General features: G+C 39.8%; 1 pseudogene; it reads right to left on the bottom strand.

Moving 5' to 3' along the window:
- Positions 1-2,335: 2,335 nt before the first annotated feature.
- LOC138157082 (hydroxyacyl-thioester dehydratase type 2, mitochondrial-like) lies at positions 2,336-22,441 on the bottom strand (annotated as a pseudogene).
- Between the last annotated feature and the right edge of the window lie 54 nt (positions 22,442-22,495).

Here is a 22,495-nt window from a genome sequence, read left to right as displayed (position 1 = left end):
CAAAATCCTGAGTTTCATGCCTCAGGTTGAGCTGACAGCCCAGGTGCAGAGTTTCTCTGGCCTCACTTGATGACTGGTCCTGCTAGATATGTGAATGGAGATTAAGTGGCCACTTGTATGCCCACTTTGTTGAGCACATACCATGGAGATTAAACAAACTCAAACGATTTTGCTCCTAGAGTTCCTGGGTTTGAAGAAGCCTTTGCGTTATCTAGGAGACTTCCAGCTTCATTGGCCTGCAGCTGCTTGGGAGATTTGTCATTCATTGTTTTCTTAGGTTACGTTCCTAACATCTCTCTCCTATACCTCTTCTCTCTTCCGACACTGCCAGTACCTTGGTGCAGATCCTTATTACCTTATACCCAAAGTATTGCTATAGTCTACTGGTTGGTCTCCTTGCCTTAAGTATCTCCACACTTCAGCCTATTCTCCACTTAACTGTCAGATTGTCTTTCCTAAACTCTAAGTTTTGTAATATCACTTCCATATGCAGTAAATTCCAGTGGCTTCCTATAATCTGCAGGGTCAAATATAAAATCCTCTATTTGGCTTTTAAAATCCTTCATAACCTGGTCCCTTCCTACCTTTCAAATTTTCCTGCACCTTCCTCCCTTCTTTGTACTCTGTAATCCAGTGACACTGACCTGTTTCTTGAGAATGATGTGATGTCTCCCAACTGAGCATTTTTCTGGACTGTCCCCGTTACCTGGGATTCTCCGCCTCTTCGCCTCTGCCTCCTGGCTTCTCGGCTTCCTTCAGGTTTCAGCTAGAGTCCTCCCTTCTGCAAGAAGTCATTCCCAGTCCTCCTTTAGTGTCTTCTCTTTGAGATTGCCCTGAATTTATCCTGTATCTATCATGCTTATAGAGTTGTTGTATACTTTAGATTGTGAATTCCTCGGAGAGAAAGAACTTTTTCTTTTTTGGCCTTTCTGTGTATCCTCAGGGTTTACCAAAATGCTTGGCATAGAGTAAGTTCTATATAAACGTTATGCTAAAAGTAAATGCAACTGTATGAAGTATCCAAATGCTTTTGTCTGTTTCTGTGAAGAGTTGATGTATCACTCCATTAAGTCAAGGTTAAATAACTAGTGCTTAGTGAAGTAAAGGAAGGCAGGGACATAGGCATTGCTAGTGTGTGAAAATATGATTTTGTGGGTAATTGGACTGTGTCTCTTGCCCCTCACTCTCAACATGGCTGCCTACATTCTTTTTCAATCATGTGCCTTTTGTGATATTGTTCATACTACTTCTTGCAAGCAAATCATCATCAGCTGTAGCCTGCTTCTAATTCTCTATTGGTGTTTGGGTCACCTGTAGTAATTTTACTTCTTGGGATATATGAAGATCTGTAGCCACATGGCATCACTGGGAGAACATAGGTATTAAAGAAAAGGCTGCTTCCCTCCATCACTGATTTCTGATGCCTCTGGGTAATGAGTTGACTTTGTCCTGCAGGGAAGAACTGAGCTGAGTAATAGAAGGTTCTCATTATCTGAGAACCACAGAGGTCATGGCACTTACTCAACATTTCCAACCAGTAGGGCATGTGCAAACCAACAGACACAAGTCAATGAGCATTTATTAAGTTCTTACTATGTGCTAGGCATTATGCTGTGCTAGGAATACAAATAAAAGCAGAAAGACAACTCAAAGAGCTTATATTCTAATGGGGGAAAACAACACATAAAAAGGGGCTGAAAAGCAGGGGGTGGGGGTGGAAGGGTATGGTAGAGAAAGTCCAGAGATCTAGGAGTGGAGCCCAAAGAGGAATGAAGACGTGGTGGCTGGCTTGGGTGCTTTACTTAAAAAGGTGGGTCTACGAGTACCCACCAATCAGAGGAAGAGGTTGCAGGGGTTAAGGAAATTTGCAGGGTGGGGAGGATGCTATGCTCTAACAAGTCAGGCATATGACCTGGAGAAGAATTAGTTTGAGATTCACCAGAATCTAGATGTTTAGTGCTAAATGGGATCAGGTGAGAGGCTATCAAGACCACTTGGTTATTAAATACAGATGAAGGAAGTGACTTATAGTTACATAGCTGTTTAGTGGAAATAGCCTTGGTTTTCTCCTATGCAAAAAGAGGTGAACTAGATCAAGGATTGAGATAACAAATTAAAGCAGTTGGCAAACTTTAAAGTGCTGTATAAATGCTAGCTATTAGTATTAAACTTCAATTCATTACACAAATCTGAAGATCCTATATGATGGATGCATGATCTCACCAAGGTGTGTTTATACTTCACCAATATATATTGAAACCCTCCCATGCTTTTTTTTTAATTGTCACATCTTTATTTCATTAAATATTTCCCAATTACATTAAAATAAAAAAAAAATCATCTTTTAAAAATTTGAGCTCTGAATTCTCTCCTGTCCCTCCACAAGCCATTAAGAAGATAAGTAATAATATATTAATTATACATGTGAAATCATGCAAAACATATTCCCATATTAGTCATGTTGCTAAAACAAACATATACAAACACAGAACTATAAGAAAAATAAAGTGAAAAGAGTATGCTTTAATCTGCACTAAGAGTTCATCAATACTCTCTCTGGAGGTGGGTAGAATTTTTCATTTATAAATCCTTTGGAATTATCTTGGATCATTGTATTGATCAGATCAGTTAAGTCTTTAATGTTTGATCATTGTTACAATATTGCTGTTAACTGTATACAAAGTTCTTCTGGTTCTCCTCACTTCACTTCGTGTCAGTTCATATAGATCTTCCCAGGTTTTTCTGAAACCATCCTGGTTATCATTTCTTATAGCACGACAGTACTCTGTCACAATCATATACCACAACTTATTCAGTCATTCCCCAATTAATGGGAATCCCCCCAGTTTACAATTCTTTGCCACCAAAGAGCTGCTATAAATATTTTTGTACTAATAGGTCCTTCTCCCCTTCCCTTCCCTTATTTTGATCTCTTTGGGATGTAGACCTTGAGGTGATATTTCTGGGTCAAAGGGTATGTGCAGTTTTATAGCACTTTGGGCATAGTTCCAAATTGTTCTCCACAATGTTTAGACCAGTGCACAACTCCATCAATAGTGAGTTAGTGTACCTAGTTTTTCATATCCCTTATAGCATTTATCATTTTCCTTTTCTGTCATGGTAGCCAATCTGATAGGTGTGAGATGGTACCTCAGTTCTTTTAATGAGCATTTCTTTAATCTGTAGTGATTTAGAGCATTTTTTATTTGACTATTGATAGTTTTGATTTATTTTTCTGAAAACTGCTAGTTTATATCCTTTGACCATTTATCAATTGGGGAATGGTTCTTATTTTGATAAATTTGGCTTAGTTCCCTATATATTTGAGAAATGAGATCTTTATCAGAGGAAGTTGGGATAAACCCCTCCCCCTCAGTTTCCTGCTTTCCTTTTAATTTTGACTGCATTGGTTTTGTTTATGCAACAGTTTTAAAATTCATGTAATTAAAATGATCAACTTCCCCATGATCCCCTCTATTTCTTGTTTGGTCATAAACTATTCCCTTATCTATAGATCTGACAGGCATATTTTTTCATGCTCCCCTAATTTACTTATAATATCACCCTTTATGTCTAAATCATGTACCCATTTTGACCTTATTTTGGTATATGATGTGAGATTGGTCTATGCCTAGTTTCTGCCTAACTGATTTAATTTCCCTAACATTTTTTTGTAAAATGATGAGTGCTTGCACCCAAAGTTTGGACCTTGGAGTTTGTCAAACACTAGATTACTATTATTACTATGTATTATGAACTTTACTTGTTCCACTGATCCACTACTCTAATTCTTAGCCAGTATCAGATAGTTCTGATGATTATTGCTTTGTTATATAGTTTGAACTTTGGTACTGATAGGCCACCAAGATTTCTTTAAATTTTTTCATTGATTTTCTTAATATTCTTTGACCTTTTGTCCTTTCAGATGAATTTTGTTATTATTTTTCTAGCTCTATAAAATAATTATTTGCTATTTTGGCAATGAATAAGTAAATTAACTTAGGTAGAATTGTCATTTTTATTATGGCCTATCTATGAACAATTAAAATTTCTCAATTCTTTAGATATGTCTTATTAGTGTGAAAAAATGTTTTGCAATTGTATAATATAGTTCCTGGTTTGTCTTAGTTTTGGATTTAGGTATCAGCACCATATTTGTATTATAAAAGGAATTTGGGGGGAGGTGGAGCCAATGTGGCATAGTAAAAGCAGGGACTTACCTGAGATCTCCCCCAAATCCCTCCAAAAGACCTTTAATCTATGACTATAAACAAATTCTAGAGTGGCAGATTCCACAAAAAGAGAGTGAAACAGTTTTTCAGCCCAAGACAACTTATAAGGTTGGCAGGAAAGGTGTGTTGCATCAGGGTGAGAGAGGAGTGCAGTCCAGTACAGGCCAGACCAGCTCAGATTAGGCCCCAGTAAACCAGGAACAAGCCTCAGGGTGACTGAAGCAGTGGCAGCAGTGGAGGTTTCCAGACCTCTCAGCCCACAGATGGTAAAGGGATTAGATGATAGATCAAAAGGAGATTTACAGGCATCCCTTTGCTGGCACCAGGGGCAGGACTCTGTTGCATTGCCTATACTCAGATCTGGGTTACAGTCCTAGGTCTTAGTCCCAGTGCAAGAACTAGGACAGCAGAATTTGTGGCTGCAGGGGAGCAGGAACCCTGGTCATAGTTCCAGGGTGGAAAAGAGTGCTTGTGGTCACTCATAAATTAGTGCACAGTATAGGATAATAGTAAACACAGCTCTCCCTAGACCATACTACCTCGGAAAAGCAAATAATTTACAGGTCACCAGAATTATCTCTGAAAACAACTGCACAAAAATCCTGAAGTTTGGGACAGAGTCCCCATCACTTTGGAAGCAGAGTCCCACTTTAACATAGAGTTAAAAATCAAGATATGGGCTAGAAAATAGCAAACAAAAGAAAAAAATTCATCATTGAAAGTTACTATGGAGACAAGGAAGATCAAAATACACACTCTGGAGAAGATAACAAAGTCAAAATTCCTGCATCCAAAGCCTCAAAGAAAAATATGACTTTTGGTTTCCTGCCATGGAGGAGCTCAAAAAGAATTTTTAAAATCCAGCAAAAGGGGCAGAGGAAAAATTGGGAAGACAAATGAGAGTGATGCAAGAAAAACATGAAAAAAGAGTCAATATCTTGGTGAAGAAGGCACAAAAAACATTGAAGAAAATAACACCTTAAAAAATAAATAGGCCAAATGGTAAAAGAGGCACAAAAATCCAATGAAGAGAATGCCTTGAAAGGCAGAATTGCCAAATGGAAAAGGATGTACAAAAGCACACTGAAGAAAATAATTCCTTAAAAGTTAGGATTGTACAAGTGGAAGCTAATGACTTTATCAGACATCAAGAAACAATCAATCAAAATTTTAAAAATGAAAAGAGAGAAGAAAATGTGAAATATCTCCTTGGAAAAAACAATAGACTTAGAAAATAGATCAAGGAAAGATAATTTTAAAATTACTGGGTTACTTGAAAGTCATGATTAAAAAAAGAGCCTACATATCACCTTTCAAGAAATTATCAAGGAAAACTGTCCTGATATTCTGGAACTGGAGGGTAAAATAGAAATTGAAAGAATCCACCAATCACCTCCTGAAAGACATCCCAAAATAAAAACTTCCAGGAATATAGCCAAATTCCAGACCTCCCAGATCAAGGAAAAAATAGTGCGAGCAGTAAAAAAAAAAACAAAAACAAGAAAACCCAATTCAAATCTCATGGAGCCATAGTCAGGATAGCACAAGATTTAGAAGCTTCTACAATAAAGGATCAGAGGGCTTGGAATATGACATTCTGGAGGGCAAAAGAGCTAGATTACAGCTAAGAGTCACCAACCAGCAAACCTGAGTATAATTCTTCAGAAGAAAAAATGGCCATTCAGTGAAATAGAGGACTTTCAAGAATTCCTGATGAAAAGATCAGCGTTGAATAGAAAATATGACTTTCAAATACAAGATACAAAAGAAGCATAAAAAGGTAAACAGGAAAGAGAATTCATAAGGGATCTGATAAGGTTAAATTGTTTATATTCCTACATGGGAAAATGACATTTATAATTCCTAAAAATTTTCTCATTATTAGGGCAGTTAGAAAGAGTATATATAGATAGCAAAGGTGTGAGTTGAATGTGATGGTAAGATTATCAAAAAAATAAAATTAAAGAATGAAAAAGAAGAATGTGCTGGGAGAAGAGGAAAAGGGGGGAGTAGAATGGGATAAATTATCTGACATAAAAGAAGTCTGAAAAAGATTTTACAGTGGAATGAAAAATGGGGGAGACAAAGAGGAGTGCACATGAACCTTACTCTCATCACAATTGGCTCAAAGAGGTAATAATGTACACACTCAGTTGGGTGTAAAAATCTATCCTACCCTACAGGAAAGTAGGAAGGAAAGGGGATAAGAGAAGGGATGGGAATTGATAGAAGGGAGGGCAGTTTGGGGGAGGTAAAAGTCAGAAGCAAAACACGTGTGAATGGACAGGGTAAAAGGAGAGAGAGTAGGAAAAATGGGGAAAATAGGAGGGAGGGAAATACATAGTTGGCAATCATTACTATAAAAAAAACTTTTTACAGTAAGTTTCTCTGATAGACTTCACTTCTCAAACATATGGAAAACTGAGTCAAATTTATAGAAATAAGAGCCATTCCTCAACTGATAAATGGTCAAAAGATATGAACAGGTAGTTTTCAGACAAAGTAATCAAAAATAGTTATATGGGAAAAAAATGTTCTAAATCACTATTGATGAGAGAAATGCAAATTAAAACAACTCTTAGCTACTACTTCACATCTGTCAGATTGACTAATATGACAAAAAAGGAAACTGACAAATGTTGAATGAGATGTGGGAAAATGAAAACACCAATGCATTATTGATGAAGTTGTATACTGATTCAACCATTCTGGAGAGTAATTTGGAAATATACCCAAAGGGCTATAAAACCATGCACACCTTTTGACCAAGCAATACCACTATATCCTATATATAGACCACTATACTTTGGTCTATATCCCAAAGAGATTTTTTAAAAAAGAAAAAAGATCTATGTATACAAAAAACATTTTATAGCAGCTCTTTTAGTGGGGCAAAGAATTGGAAATTGAGGGAATGCCCATCAATTGGGGAATGACTGAACAGGTTGTTATATATGATTGTGATGGACTTCTATTGTGTTTTAAGAAATGATGAGCAGGATGCTCTCAGAAAAAAAAAAAACATGGAAAGATTTACACAAACTGATGCAAAGTGAAATGAGCAGAACCAGGACAAGACAGTACACAGTAACAGCAATATTGTATGATGATTTACTATGAATAACTTAGCTATTCTTAGCAATACAATGTTCCAAGACAATTCTGAAGGGACTTATGATGAAAGGTGCTGTCCATCTCCAGAGAAAGAACTAGAAAGTAGAGCCTGAATATAGATTAAAGATACTTTTTCTTTGTTTTCTTTATTTTTCATGGGGGTTTTTGTTTTGGTCTGTGTTTTCTTTCACAGCATGACTTATATGGAAATATGTTTTGCATGACTACACATGTATAACCTATGTAAAATTGCTTGCCTTCTCAATGAGGGGTGGGGAGGAAAGGGAGGGAGAGAATTTAGAATCAAATTTTGAAAAAATGTTAAAATTTTTTGGGAAATAGTTAAATAATTTATTTCTTCCTTTCTCTAAGCATGACATATTTCCTTTTATCAATAATTATATGAAATATAACACAAGTATTTTTCATTACTTCCTCTAGTTGTACTTTAATTTTCACATTAATACATTTCTGATTCTGTAGCTTTAACATATGGTTTAAGAACTAGGGATATCTGGGACCATAACTTTAACCAGGCCCTCCACGACAGTTTTTCTTCTTTCTATTACATAACATGATACTTCAATAAAAGCAACACACATTCTCAGCTTTTTCACTTCAGCAGTTGCTAACACCTTTCTCCAACATACAAAGGGGCTGGGAATTAATGTCCTGAGAAATAATCACACAGCCTGGACCAGGCATTTTGGTACCCAGAAGTTCAGAAATCAGCCCATTGATCAAAACTCCATGAACAATGATCCTTTCAGACAGTGTCTGCTTAGCAAAGTCTTCGTTTAAGTGTAAGGAGTTAACATCCCCTGTTAATTCTGAAAATGTCCTTCCGAGTAAAAGCTTTAATGAGTTCAGCACGGTCTCCAACTTTTACATTCAAATATCACAGCACCCAGGCACTATAAATAAGGTACTGCCTGGTCAAATCAGAACTGCATGTCCTTTTATTCTGCCTCAGCAGCACTGGGAGAGCTCTTGGCCTTCCTGTACTCAGTAAAATCCAGTGATTGGAAATTGCCATTAACATCTTTTCAAATTTTAAACAGTTACAAACCAGAACTGCAAGTCCTTCTGTCTACAAACGTTGCACCAAGTTGGCAAAAAAAAAAAAAAGTTCCTCAACCACTCATTTTCAGTGAATTCCAATTCAATTTCTACTTTTTCCATATGAATTCTCTACTATTACCAGATAATGCAAGAAGAAATGTAGAAACCTGTTTCACTCTGAAGGCACATTTCTTGTTCTGATAGGACCCCAGCAGGGTCAGAGAACGCCACAATTTCACAAGGCCACTGCTGAGAACTCAGATCATGTCAGAATGACATAAAGATTATTTCTGCTAAGCTTCCAGCCTCCTCAGCTCTGTCTGTCTGTCCTAACAACAACTGCTTCTGCTAAGAACTGTCTTGATTTGCAATGCTAAATCTGCTACAGATTCTCTGGATTGCTTATAAGTTCTTTTTTTCATATGTCAACAACACATCAAAGGGTAAGGCAGCTGCCAACCTCTCTAAACAAGTCCCTTAGGGCCAAAACAATCAGTTGTTTGAACTGTATGTCAGTTCAATTAAATCCATGATCTTGAAACTCAAGTTCGACTTTCACGTAATGATATTCAGAGGGATTTTTGTATATGATTCTTTCAAATGTGGCAGGTGAAAGCAACTTGTTTTCACTTGTGTTTCATAGTATTGATTAAACCTCAGACAAGCGCCTTCGCCTCTCGGGGCCTCAGTTTCCCCGTTGGAGAAACCCGCGGGGGGGGAAAGCATTTCCAACACCTCAAAGCACTATGGGCACGTGCTCGGCCCCGAGCACTTACTTCCTCACAGACCCAGCGCACCCTGGGCCCTGCGGAGGGGAAGGGGCGGTGAGATGAACCACGCTGGCTGGAAGCAGACAGACCCCCGGCAACCCAGGGACTCAGCGCCTGCTCCGGGTTCGGCACCCTAAAAATTTTTTTACATGTAATTTAGAACAAATAAAATATTAAATAACGTTAAAAAAAACAACAACTTGAATGCCTTTGCCCAGTTTTTTTTTTAAAGGCGTTTGATAGGTTGCCTTCTTCACTTATTTTTCCAAATGGTTTATATAGTATTGGAATTAATTGTTCTTTAAATGTTGGTATCTGCCCCTGGCAATTTTTTTTCTTAGGGAGTTCATTGATGACTTGGTCAATTTCTTTTTCTAAAATGGGAATATTTAAGCATTTTTGTTTCCTCTTCTATTAATCTGGGCAATTTATATTCTTGAAAATATTCATCCATTTCATTTAGATTGTCAGATTTATTAGCACACAATTGGGCAAAATAGCTCCTAATTATTGCTTTAATTTCCTCCCCATTGGTGAATTCTCCCTTTTCACTTTTGATATCGATAATTTGGTCTTCTTCTTTCTTTAAAAAACAAACAAACCAAATTAGCCAGAGGCTTATCTATTTTATTGTTTTCTTCCCATAAAATCAAGCCTTAGTTTATTTATTGATTCAATAATTTTTTTTACTTTCAATTTTATTAATCTCGCCTTTGATTTTCACTATTTTGCATTTAGTGTTTAATTGGGGATTTTAAATTTGTTCTTTGCCTAGATTTTTTAGTTGCATGTCCAATTTATTGATCTCTTTATTTTATTCACGAAAGCACTTAGAGAGATAAAATTTCCCTTAAGAATTGTTTTGGGTACATCCCATAAATTTTGATATGCTTTGTCATATATGCTGTCATTCTCTCTGATAAAATCATAGATTATTTCTGTGATTTGTTGTTTGACCTACTCATTCTCTAGGATAAGATTATTAGTTTCCAATTAATTTTTAATCTATCTTCCCATGGCCCTTTATTACATGTAATCTTTATTACATCATGATCTGAAAAGGATGCATTTAATATTTCTGCCTTTCTGCATTTGAATGTGAGGTTTTTATGCCCTAATACATGGTCATTTTTTTTGTGTAGATACCATGTATTGCTGAGAAAAGGTATATTCCTTTCTATCTCCAGTTTTCTCTAGAGTTCTATCATATTTAACTTTTCTAAAATTCTATTCACCTCCTTAATTTCTTGTTTATTTTATGGTTAGATTTATCTAGTTCTGAGAGGGAAGGTTGAGGTTCCCCACTAGTCTAGTTTTTGCTTTCTATTTCTTCCTGTAACTCACTTAACTTCTCCCTAAGAATTTGGATGTTATACCACTTGGTGCATATATGTTTAATATTGATATTACTGCATTGTCTATGGTACCTTTTTAGCAAAATGTAGTTTCCTTCTTTGTCTCTTTTAATTAGATCTATTTTTGCTATTACTTTGTCTGAGATCTGGATTGCCACCCTTTTTTTTTTTAATTTCAGGTGAAGCATAATATATTCTGATCTAGCCTTTCACCTTTACCCAGTATATCTCTCTGCTTCAAATGTGTTTCTTGTAAACAGCAGGATTCTGGTTTTTAATCCACTCTGCTGTGCACTTCCATTTGATGGGAAAGTTCATCCCATTCACATGCACAGTTGTGATTACTGTGTATTTCCTGTCATCCTATTTTCCCCATTTATATTTTTTTCTCTCTCTCCTTTTTACCCTGTCCCTCCTTATCCAATTAACCTTTTAATAATTTTCTTGCACTGCTCTCATTTCTTTCCCCCAATTTTTCCTCTTATTTGATTTTGAAAATCATTTTTACCTCTTCCAGGATTTCTTATTAGACTCGTGTCCAATTCATTTTTTTTCTTTCCCCGTAGCTGTTTTGACATCTCTGTCATCTTTTGAGTTTGTCTTAATCTCCCCTTTCACTATAGTAGCATTTTTATGGTCAGGTTCTTTTTTTTTTTTTCAGCCTATTTCTTTACTTTGAACTTTATGTTAAAGATAGGCTCTGTTTCTGGAATGATAGTGGGGTAAGGGGGAAGGAAGAAATCACTGCCCCAAACTTCAGTCTTTTTAGTACCACTATTTTTAGAGCTAGTTCTGGGGGTTTGGAAGTTTTAAGTACTTCCAAAATGTGATCTGGAGACAGGCGTGATCACTTGACCCCTAATCCCTTCCTGGCATAAGCAACATTGCTCCTCGAGGCCCCCTGCTCCCTTGAGACCAAAAGCAATACTTCTCCTCAGGTTCTCTGATCCCTCTTGACCAAAAGCACTCCCCTCTGCCCTTGAACTGTGACCCAGAAATGGGTATGGGCAATGGAATTGCCAAACACTATATAGGTCTGCCCAGTGCTAGCATATGGGTCCCATGTGATCTCTTTCTGACAAGTTACCAAAACCCTTTACCATCTCTGATTTGGGTGCCCCCAAAACTGCTGCTCTGCTTTCACCATCACCAAGTCTCACCACTGGTATTGCATCTATGTGGTCTCCAGGTCAGTCTCCACCCTTATGTCACAGATGTCTCCTTTTGCCCTCCTAAATTATCTTGGGCTAGAAGAATGTCTCCTCTCCCACCTTTTGTTGGCTCTGCTGTTCTAGAACTTTACTTGAAGCATTATTTTAAAGTTGTTTGGAGGACAATGGTGGAAGAGTTTGGATATAGTGCTTCCTCTACTCTGCCATCTTGCTCTGCTCCTGGACGTCCCCCTTCCATGCTTTCTCATCCATGTATTTTTTCTCATCCAGAACCAACATAATTCATTATTATGAAACTAGTAAAATACAAGAAGGAATTATTCTTCCTTTCTAAATGGACAGTCTGCCCAGTACCAGCAGCACTTGTCCTGCTATTCTTGCCTTGATTAGTGGTTGGCTAGTACCATCCTACCTCACAGAATCAACTTTCTTGCTCTTTGGAGAGAGCAACTAGTGTTGACAATGTACCATTGTCAATACCCTCATCTTCAAAAAATAATTTTTATCTGGGTCCACAAGAGTCTACATTGCCATAATCCTTTTAATTCCTTATGCCAATGAAAGCACCTAAGAGACTTGAGTTTGCTGCAAATTGGAGTGGGCCTGTGTCCTGTGTTCTTTAGAATCACAGAATTTTGGTGGTAGAATGGATGTCCATGGCCATCTGGTCCAATTCATCATGGAAAAGAAATAAGCACAAGAGCACATCCAACAAGTAGACATTCACTGCCCAGAGGTCAGCTCCTAGGCTGGAAGTTCCTAAGCCTAAATGTGCTGGATCCAATATGGAACAAATGCAATAGAATCTATCTGCCCAAGACAAAGAAACAGAGAATGTGAAACCCTGGGTGAATAGACAAGAGTATTGCAGTGGTCTCCTACTGGATCTCGCTATTACTAGTCTATTTGATTCATGTATTTATAGAAAGGGAGCATGATTTACTGGACAGGGAGTTGGCTTTGGAGTCAGGCAGACCAGGGTTTAAACCCTGCCTCTGATACATACTGTCTGTCTGACCCTGGACAAGTTCCTGAACCTCTCAATCCCAGGCAACTCTCTAAGACCATAAGTTGAAGAAAGTTACTAATTTGTATTGATAGAGGGTACTTTCACCCTGGGGAGTTCCCTACACCAATAAAAGTATAAGTCTCATCTTTTTTAAAAAAATGTTTATTGTGTTTATTATTTGCTAAGCACCATGGACACAGGCATAAACAGACAGTCCTTGTCCTCAGAAAGCTTACATTCTAATGGACGCAGATGAACAACATATGTGCAGATACACGAATATGAAATACATATGAAGTAACTGGGAGAAAGACACCAACAACTGAAGTGTTACTAGAAATAAACACTATCCTGTGAGGGGTGAGAAGAGCATTCCAGGCATGGAAGAGACAGCTGATGTGAAGGTAAGGAGGGGGAGGATGGGATGGCATGTCTGGAACAGAGAGAGCAAGGAGGCTCACCTACGTCACGAAAGAGCCCGCTAGCCTTCCCCAACTGCAATCCAGCCTGCACCTGTTGGCAAGATTAGTCTTCCCAGTGCAGTGGGTGTTCTCATCTGGTCATTCCAGAAGAGAACAGTGCCTGGCACACAATTTGTTGTTGTTGAGTCATTTTTTTAGACATGAGTGACTCTCCGTGACCCCATTTGGGCTTTTTCTTGGCAAAGATACTGGAGTGGTTTGTCATTTCTTTCACCAGCTTATTTTCCAGATGAGGAAACTGAGGGAAACAGGGTTAAGTGACTTGCCCAGGGTCACATGGGTAGTAAGTGTCTAAGGCTGGATTTGAACTCACTAAGATGAGTCTTCCTGACTCAAGGTCTGGTGCTCTATCCACTCTACTGCCTACCTGCCCCATGGCACATAGTAAGTGCTTTAAAAATGTTTAGTGATTTATTGACTCCAGGGTCAAAACCCTGCATTGAGGCCTCCACTGGCTAGAAGATCAAGTCCACATTCCTTAGCCTGGCACTCAAGGCTGCTTAACCCAGCACCTTCTATTTCCCAAACACATCTTGTGCTTTTTTGCCTCTGTACCTTTGTCAAGTGTCATCTCCCTATGCTCTTCCTCTCTATCAAAACGCTGCCCACCCTTCAGTAATGGATCACACTTGTTAATAATAATGCACACTTACCCCCATGGTTTGAGATTTATAAAACACTCTCCCAACAATGACTTTGTGAGGTAGTTACCACAAGTATCACAAACCCCACCTCACAGATGTGCAAACTGAGGTCACAGACTTGTTCAGGGGTCACATGAGCAAATATGTCAGACCTAGGACTCAAACCCAGGAGCTTGACCTCCACTTCTCTAGGCTGCCTCTCACATTTCTTTTCTTTTTTTTTTTGAGGGAGTCTCACATTTCTACCTGTTTACACAATTATGTTTTTCACACTTCCACCAGGAGAATATTAGTATCCCCATTTTTGGGGGGGAGGACTAAGGCCTAATGAAGTAAAGGGACATAATCCCACAACTAGAAAGTGACAAAGCTGGAAACTAAGCCCAAGTTTTCTGGCCCTGAATCTAGTGTTCTTCCTACTCCCCCAAGTTGTTTCAAGGTCTTTCATTAATGTTTCATTATTCACATGCTGCACATGATGGCTAAATGCAGAAGAGTAGAAGCCTGTGTGTCCCAGCCCCAGATCTGCCAGCGCTTTGCTGGGCGGCCCTGGGGATGTCCCTTCGTCTCTCTGGGACATAGTTTCCTTCTCTGCAAAATGAGGGCATTGAATGAGACGATCTCCAAGTTCCCCAGTTGCTGACATTCCATGTTCAGTCACTTATCTGCCTCTAAGTTCCAGACTAGATACAATCCCTAGAAGGGACTGTTTGTTATTCACCGTTTTTATTCCCAGAAGTGCCGCTTGGTAAAGATTGTTGATTGGTTGATTATGATCTTTGGAGCAAGGATATCAAAGAAAAAAGCCAGGAAACCAGAGGCTAGGTGGCTGCTTCATTAGCAGGGGGGCAAAGAAAGGAAGACTCGTTTATCCGTAGAGTGGGAATGGACCTCAGAGGTCATCTACCCCAGGTTTATCAGGGATAGAGACAGATGAGAGAGGAGGAAGAGACGGATATCGGGAGGGAAGCTCACTCCTCTTTGGGGCCAGGCTTGTTAGCAAACTGTTCCCAGGATGCATTTGAGACAAAAAGGGAGAGGGAGACCCTCTCCCTCCCAGCTTGCCTTTTTTGGTTACTGAAACCTTAAACTGATCCCAGAGCCAGACAGGCAAGGAGACAAGCCTGCATTCTTCTCCAGAGAAGGCCTCCCTTACTTACACAGGAGCCAACCCCGGGGTGAGGAGAGCCCAGACTCACTCAGCTCAGCTCAGTCCTGTGGGAAGCAGCCAACACACCCAATCTTGGTTGAATGGCTTCTCCAAGCCCAGCCCTGACCCAGAGACTGAACTCCAAGTGATCAACCTTACCTGAAGGCCAAGCTGGGCTCACTAGATATTTCATTTTCACAGAAGCTGAAGAGGCCACAGACTGAAAGGAGAGATCTAAGTACAACTATCTCCCCTTCACTCTGGGAGCAGCAGGGTCAGTGAAAGAGACCTGGGATCAGAGCCAGAAGACCTGACCCCTGGCCTGAGTTGCACTATTAACTCTCCTGGTCATTCCTTGCTTTAGTCCCTTTCCCCCTTAGGGCATCAGTTGCCCCATCATGTCCACTTGCCCATCATATCCATTATCATGTTCACACAAAATGTTCTTGGTGAATGTTTCTGGCTCTCCCTGCAAGAATATCATGAGAACAGCACATGCTGATTTTTATCTTTAGGTTAATTCAATTTTCAAAGTTCAAAGTATTGAAAAAAACAAAACAGACCATTTTAGGCAAGGTTAAGAAAAGAATCTACAACACCAGAGATGAATTCTCTGATATAACCTCCACAGTCAGTTTGGACAAGTGAATTCACCTACACTGTTAGTCTCTCTTCCCAACCCCCTTCTTTATTTTCTTTCAAATAAGTTTTCTTTTGAATTCATCCTAAAAGTACAGAGCCTGTCATTCTTGCCACTGGTCATCTTGTCATCATTTCTGTGCTTTATTATGGGGCTGTCCATTCTGTATCTAATGGCCGGCTCAAGAGATAACAGTTGCCATAATCTCCCTCAGTCAAATAGTAAGAAATCAGTCATTTTTTCCCATTCCATTTGAGAAGCATGAGTTTTTATTTTAATTTTTAGTTCCATATTCTCTCCCTTCTTCCACTGCCTCCCCCACCCATTGAGAAGGCAAGAAATGACACCCTTTATACATATGAAGACATAAGAAATCAGTCTTCTTGCTAAATTCAATACCATTCATTGAAATCCAATCCAATACCCTTTCCTTTGTCTCATACAAAAGGCTGCTGCACATGTGTGGCTCTGGGTTCCCACGGAATTGAACTAAGCCGTGGACCAAAATACATAACAAATGGCATTATTTTGCAGAACCTCAAACCAAACTGATTTTTATGGAACCACAAGCTATCACCCCCAAACAAACATCACCCCTCCAAAAGTACCACCCTAGGAAATTAATTTCAAACTCTTTTATTTTTGAAAACTACTGAATTGGAACAAAACCCTATCAAAATATTTTCCCAATAAATTATAAGCAGCATAGATTTGGAGTTAGAAGACTTGAGGTCATGTCCTGGTTCTGTCTGTGTGACCTTGGCCAAATAATTGGATTTCTCCCTAGTCTTGTTTCCCCATCTACAAAATGCGGATAATGCATACATAGGGTGATGTGATGTCAGCTGAGCCAGTATATGGAAGGGAAAGAACATTAGCTCAGGAACCAAAACACCTGTGTTCAAATTCTGACTCTGCTCCTAACTTGCTATTTGACTCTAGGCAAGCCCCTTTATATCTCTGGGCCCATTTCCCCATCTATAAAAAGAAGAGTTTAGATGATTTTAGATGTTTGCTTGTCCCTACTGAGTTTACGGCAAACAAAAAAACATTCCTTGGGGGCAGTGGGCAAAGAGTCCCAGCTGCAGGCCAGACTGTCTCACTTGTTTTTTTAGTTACAGGCTATAAAACACTCCCCAGAGTAAATGCAATTTCCCTAATCTTTATGTGGCCCCTAGAGAAATCATGAGATTATATATTTAGAGCTAGAAGTGCCCTTAAGGGTGTTCTACTCCAACCCCCATTATGTAGTTAAGGAAACTGAGACCCAAGAGAGAAGTCCAGCACCGGAGCCCCTTAAGTGAAGACTAACTGAAGGACTCTGGGACAAATCCGGTGCTGAGATGTGTGTGCAAGTAAAATCCCTGAGTCACCTGGGGAATATTCTCAGACCCTGCAGGTATTTCGAAAGGACACTTACCCTTCACTGAGAGTTGCATTTTCTAGCTGGGCAGTAGTAGGCTTAGAGAATAATAATTGCTAGCATTTATAGAGCACTTTAAAGTTTGTGAAGTGCTTTACAAATATCCTGTTTGCCCTCACAACAATTCGGGGGGGGGGTATATCCATTTTACAGATGAGGAAACTGAGGCAGAGGTTAATCACTTGTCTAGAGTTATACAGTGATTATCCTGAGGTCATATTTGAACTCAGATCTTCCTGATTCCAGGGCAAGCGCTCACTCTACTGTGTCACCTAATTGCCTGAAATTAGCTTAGAAAATGAGATGGGAGCATTTAAAAAGCCACTTATAAAGCAATTCCCAATTACCCACTTGTAGCTCAATTTACAGGTTACACAGCATGGCACAGTGGAAAGAATGCAGCATGTGGAATAAGAGGATCCAAATTTGAACCCTGGAGTGCAGTCGCTCACTACATGACTGGACAGTCACCCCACCTCTGGCCTATTTTCTCATCCACAAGATGAGGCAGTTCAATCAGATGAAGGTTATGGACCCCTTGGCAAGTCTGGGGAAGCCTATGGACCCCTCCTCAGCATGTTTTTAAATGCATAAAAATGCATAGCCTACAAGCCTGAGGGCAAGGAGACTTTTTCCTATTTTTTGTATCCCCAGTGTTTAGACCAGTACACAGGAGGCACTTAATGTTTATTAAATTGAAGATGCATTTTCCCTTGTTCATGGAGCCCCAGAACCTATCCACCCTCACCCCTGGGGTTAAGAACCCCTGAATTAGAGAGATGATCTCTAAGGTCCCTTCTACCTCTAACTGCTGAGTGTATGAATTTTTCATCGACTTGCTCCCACCAGTTTACATAATTCTAGCCAAGAGAAGCACTCTTTTTTTGTAAGTAACACAAGAGTCTGATGTCCCAAGTGCCACAATGTTTCTAAAACCAAATTCAGTAGTGAGAATTTGAAGATTATCAAAGGTTTTTGGATTAGCTACATCCTCCTCCCCAACCTCCCTAGTTTCCAAAGGCTGACTACCGCTCTTCTCTGCCTCCCTGCACTGATCCCCAACAAGGGTAAAGCAGCATAGCTTTCCCGTGGCCTGCTCCCTAGGAACAGACCCAAGTGCCTCTGGGGGAGTCCCTCCTGACAGTATCTTAGAAGGATATTTGTGAATACATTCAGTCACATGTTTAGATTCCTTAGGCCTGATAATCATTTCTAAGAACAGACCTCCTGGGGAAGGAATTTTGTTGGCTAACTAGGACAGGTCCTTACTGAAGGTCACAATCAGCATAGCATACTAGAAAGCGCATAGCAGTTTGAATTAGACTTGGATTTCAATCATAATCTTTTTAACTTGCTCTCTGAGTGACCTTGGGTGAGTCACAAGCTCTCTCTGGGTGTTCTCTGTAAAGTGAGGGGTTTGAATTCTAAGCCCTTCCAACTCCAAATTTTAATCTGTGATCTCAGAATTGGCACCATTATGAAGCATGGTGGGGTTTTTTTTTTTTTTGGAGGGGCAATTGGGGTTAAGACTTGACCAAAGTCACATGGCTAGTAGGTGTTAAGTGTCTGAGGCCATATTTGAACTCAGGTCCTCTGACTCCAGGGCTGGTACTCTATTCACTGTGCCACCTGGGTGGCCCAACATGGTAGACTGTTAATCTTTGATATAACTCAGAAGAAAGGTCATTCAGGAACATATGGGAAAATATAATAGTGTTAAACCACCACCAGCTTTCTTCATTAGGCTTATTCCACTAGGTTTGAGAGCAATGTAGAAGGCTTATTATAATCTCCCAAAGTCTTAAGGATGAGATCATGGATTTGGAGCTAGATGAAACCTTGGAGTTCATTTAGTCCAATCCTCTCCATTAAAGATGGGAAAACTCAGGTCACACACATACACTAAATGGGAACTGCAGTAATTTGAATTCAGGTCCTCTCACAATTCCAGCATCCATTCCACTTTACCAAGTTGCCTCTCAAAATCCTCCTCTGCCTGTTGAGCTCAACAAATAGGGAGGGAATGCTTTTTGCACCCTGGCTAACTTCAAAATTCCCTTCTGGCATTGCTCCTTCTCAGCTCACTGGCTGTTCCATAACTGCTCATCCCTTCCATCCCAGTAAAGCCAACCTTCTCTCTGCCCCATCTCATATCCGTGATGCCCCACTGCAGTCTCATTATCTTGTACAGCAGATGGCTTTTGTGAAGGCTGAGTCTAGTCAACAAGAACATGCTTATGGGTCCCCTCATTTTGGGGAGCCTCTTACCAAACAGCCTTCAATGTACCAGGTCACAAAGATAGCAATTTTTGCTTAGAAGTAGATGTATTCTCCCAAATCCCATTGCAAGTTTTGAAGAAGGGAAAAATAATTTTTTTATCCTAAATCTTAGGTTGATACTATGTTGGCTGGTAGGCTCAGACATGATTATGCTTTTTTTTTTCCTAAAGAGTCTGAAAATAGAAACAAACTGGTGCCAAGACCTCTAACTCAGCAGGTTCAGGGGAGATGGGAAATGGCTTCTAGGTTGGAGGACTAAAAAATTTCTCTAGCAGAGAAGGCAGCCAGCAGGGATAGAATGTGGTTAGATAGGACTCCAAAATTAGCAGAGGGTCTTTATTGATAGCTGACCCTGAGAGTCATCATAAAACAAAAAAGCAAAGTTTTTTTTTTTCCTTTTAAAAACCACAGCAAATGCATTTAGTGAGCTACTCGGGCTGGGTGAAAGAGCAGTGAGTCACAACCAGTCAAAGGAGGTGTTCCTAAGCTGAGGTGAACGAGGAAGGAGAAAATAGAGCAGTAAACTGTGAACTTCTCAGGTTATCTTTTTTGATGATTACACATAAGTTTTCTCTTCTAAAGCCCTTGGTATCTGATGTTGCCTTACTACCTCCTAAACAAGAAAATTACTATTTAGCTTCTAAGTGCTGGCTGAATATCTAGCCGAATGTTGGCCTTTGCTTCTATCTAGTATGATAAGGAATGCTGTTTCCAGAAAGTGCCAATCACAAAGTGCACTGCCCCTTGCTCTAACCAGACAGGGCCATTGGCCTGGCTTCCCTAATGCATAAATGTAATATTTCCAGGAATGGTGATAGACTGCACCGAAGCAAGTCTGAGTCAGTGCAATGAACATGACATTTGGAGTCAGAAAACCTAGATTCGATTCCCAGTTTTGTTACTTATTAGCTTTACGATGGGCAAGTAATTTCCCTGCTCTGAGCCTCCATCTTCTCATCTGTGAAGGTACAGGAATAAGAGGGTGTTGGATCAGAAGCAGATGATCTCCCTGCAGTCCCTAATCCTATCAACCTGTGCTTTCTTGCTTTTCGGTTCTCCTGGTTGGGGTGATGGATGTAATCTGCACCCGTGAAGTTCTATGGAGAAATACCAATTTGTGACCTTGACCTAGTTTGCCCTCTATTCTATCCACTGACCTAGCTGGCCATACCTACCTCTAGTGTCTAAGTGCATAGGATTTCTTTTCTTGGGGCATAAAACCTAAGTAGCACAAATGTCAAACTGGTTTATTCTTCTAGGGAAGGGGGACCTTAACCCCTCAGCTCTGGGCTTCTTGGATTAATTAAGTCTTCATAAGAGGGAATGCTCAAATGCTTCTTATTCTATAAATTGTATTTTCATTCTATACAAAAATCTTCTGTGGGAAAAACAAAACAAAAAAAAAGACTGTTGGACTAGAAGCCAGGGACCCCCCAGTAGTAGGTATTGGTCCAAGCTGCCCACTAGCTAGGTGACCTCAGACAAAACTGACCTTCGGTGTCCTCGTTTATCAAGCGATAATAATAGCCCCTGCCTGATGGGGGAATTGTATGTGTGTGTATGTGGGTGGGGTGTCTGTGATAAACAAGTGAGGTGATCTTCCTTTAAAACCCACTCTGAAACAATATTAGACACCAGGCAAACCCCAAATGGCAATAATTTCTGCAACATACTAGGGTCAGCTAAAGATATATATATACACCCTGAGAAACACTGGTACTCTAAGGTCTGACCATTTTTTAATCAAAAGTAAATACATGCTCTATCGACAGGTATTGATTCAGTTCACCAAGCATTTATTGAGCGCGCACTAGCACACTGAGAAGAGAGATACACAGAGGAGGAGGCTGGGAATACGCAGTTTCTTCCTCTTCCATCTTTGGCTAACTGGAGCCTTAGTGAGTGAATTTTAAGGTATGCCAAGGAATCCTTGGCAATCTCTTATTCCTTAACCATATGCATTCTGGTTTTAAAAGAGTAAAACAATACTTTGTTTCTACTTGAAAACTCTTTTGGAAGACATTGCTATATATTCTTAATTTTTCTACTAAAAAAAACAGGAAAACAATAGGTACATATCTCTTACAGACAGGGAGCAGAAATAGAACTTGTCAAAAGCTGGACAGCAAGTCACTCATAGAGCCAAGAAAAAATTTCACCCCATTCCCTAGCTCTTTGGCTATGCTGGGTCCCCCACAACTGGGTTTCCAAGTGCCCTGAAGCACTGAGCACAGTGCTTGGCACACAGAAGTTATATAAATACTTATTCCTTTCCTTTACCCCATCATTAGTGAAAATCCAGTTCTCTCCCTGCCAGGATTATTTTGCTATCAGGACTCTTCTTGGGCACTCTTGTATATTTATTGTAAGAGGTGGGGGAATACTGAATTGAGCATAAGAAATTGTGTTGTGTCCATGAAATACTGGCTACCCAAGTGCTGCTATGAAGCCCCAGCTCTAGGATGGAGGATGCCTTTTAATAACCAGTCACATTATTTACAAGTCTGGCTGGAAGGGCTGTTTAGATCACAGAGGGCAGCAGGCGAATCTGATCTTGGTCTAAAGACCCAGGTGTGGGCCAGACCAAGCTATCTTACTGGTTTAGCCTCAGTTTCTCTTTGGTCCCCTCTTTCATAGATGACAACACCCAAACATAATTCTGGGAACTAAGAGCTAATTCTGTGTGATGATTCATGTTGAAATCCTCAAATATAAGACATGAGTGAAGTAAAAGTCCTCTGTCAGGGCAGGTTTGGATTTATAACCACCTGTAAACTACAGATGCTAGGATCAAACAGACCCACTAAGAAAGATGGCTAAAGGAAGAGTGCCCCAGAGAGATCCACCCAGATTGACTGTATTTAAGACTGGATGAGTTTTCCTACTTCCATGTACCTTAACTATCCCATAGGGAAATGGCCCCTAATATGAGGCCTTCTACTTGCTTCTAGGTCTGGGGCCATCGCAACTAAGCCATAAAAGACAAACCCCTGAGTTTCTCAGACAAATAACCTTGTGTACAACACAAAGTCCATCGAATGCCCAGAGTATCTTAGCAAAGGCTTTCATTTGTACAGAGTTTGGAGAAACGGTGAAAATGTGACAAAAAGTAATGGGGGGGTGGGGTAGAGAGAAAGAGAGAAACTGAGGTGCAGGCATGGC

This window comes from Petaurus breviceps, unplaced genomic scaffold (assembly GCF_028583685.1).
Source record: "Petaurus breviceps papuanus isolate PSGF00001 unplaced genomic scaffold, PetGlider_PUasm1.0 171, whole genome shotgun sequence".
Lineage (NCBI taxonomy): Eukaryota > Metazoa > Chordata > Mammalia > Diprotodontia > Petauridae > Petaurus > Petaurus breviceps.
This window is presented reverse-complemented; position numbering and strand designations above follow the sequence as displayed.